Here is a 1,019-nt window from a genome sequence, read left to right as displayed (position 1 = left end):
TGTGTGTGTGTGTGTGTGTGTGTGTGTGTGTGTGTGTGTGTGTGTGTGTGTAAAATGGCAGGTGAGAGATAATTGTTTCCATCTAAAACAGTGGCTTGCTGGGAGGTCAGAAAATAATTATTTTCTTCACAAACATTTATTGGGCACCTACTATGTGTCTCACTCTTGCTTTGTGGTTGGGAACAAAAAGTATTGCTTGATCTGGTACTGGGCTGATGCAAGGGGCTGACTCTGAGGGGAAGGAACAGTCACATACAGCATTAAGTCATATGTGTGTTCATTCAACAATTATGCCCCCTGCTATTTTTGTTCAGTGAGATGCTGGGCTGGAAGATAAATTGGAACTGGATTGGAAACAGCTACAACACCTGGTGAGGGAGTATGAAAACCACCCTTAGGCAATTGGGAGTTATCAGAGGTGAATTCAGAGTCCTCAAGAAGCAGCTTGTAGATCTCTGTTCTGCTATGTAGGCATAAGGAAGGTTGAGCAAGAAGAAACAGTCCATACTTGTCATCACAAAAGCCGATTAAGATCACCTTGTAACAGTATGCTGGCACTAGGAGGTAATAAATCTTACTTTGATGGGGATTTCTTACTGGCTGTGTGAGCTTGTAATATCTCCAAATTCTCAACACTTTTCTGTGTATTTGCTACCAGCTTTACACTGATGTGAACAGAAATGCAAGTTTAAAATTTTTAAGATTCTATCAATGTCTCTAAGGTTTGCAGTCTACCAGGCTTCCAAAACTGGTCTTCAGTGATGTATTAGGCTCCTGAACCTGCTATAACAAAGAATCACAACCTTCAGAGCCTAAAACAACAAAAATGCACAAAACTCTGGATTGGATACCCCAAGCATGGTATAGACCAGGTGTGATGGTGCCCACATATTACTAAAGCACTTTAGAGGTAGAGAGAGGAGGTTCCAAAGCTCAAAGCTAGCCTCAGCTACACAGCAAGTTCAATGCCAGCCTGGGCTACAGGAGCTCTGTCTCAGAAAAAAAAAAAAAAGAAAGTA

This window comes from Psammomys obesus, unplaced genomic scaffold, assembly GCF_907164565.1.
Source record: "Psammomys obesus unplaced genomic scaffold, mPsaObe1.curated_primary_1811, whole genome shotgun sequence".
In the NCBI taxonomy this organism is placed as follows: domain Eukaryota; kingdom Metazoa; phylum Chordata; class Mammalia; order Rodentia; family Muridae; genus Psammomys; species Psammomys obesus.
This window is presented reverse-complemented; position numbering follows the sequence as displayed.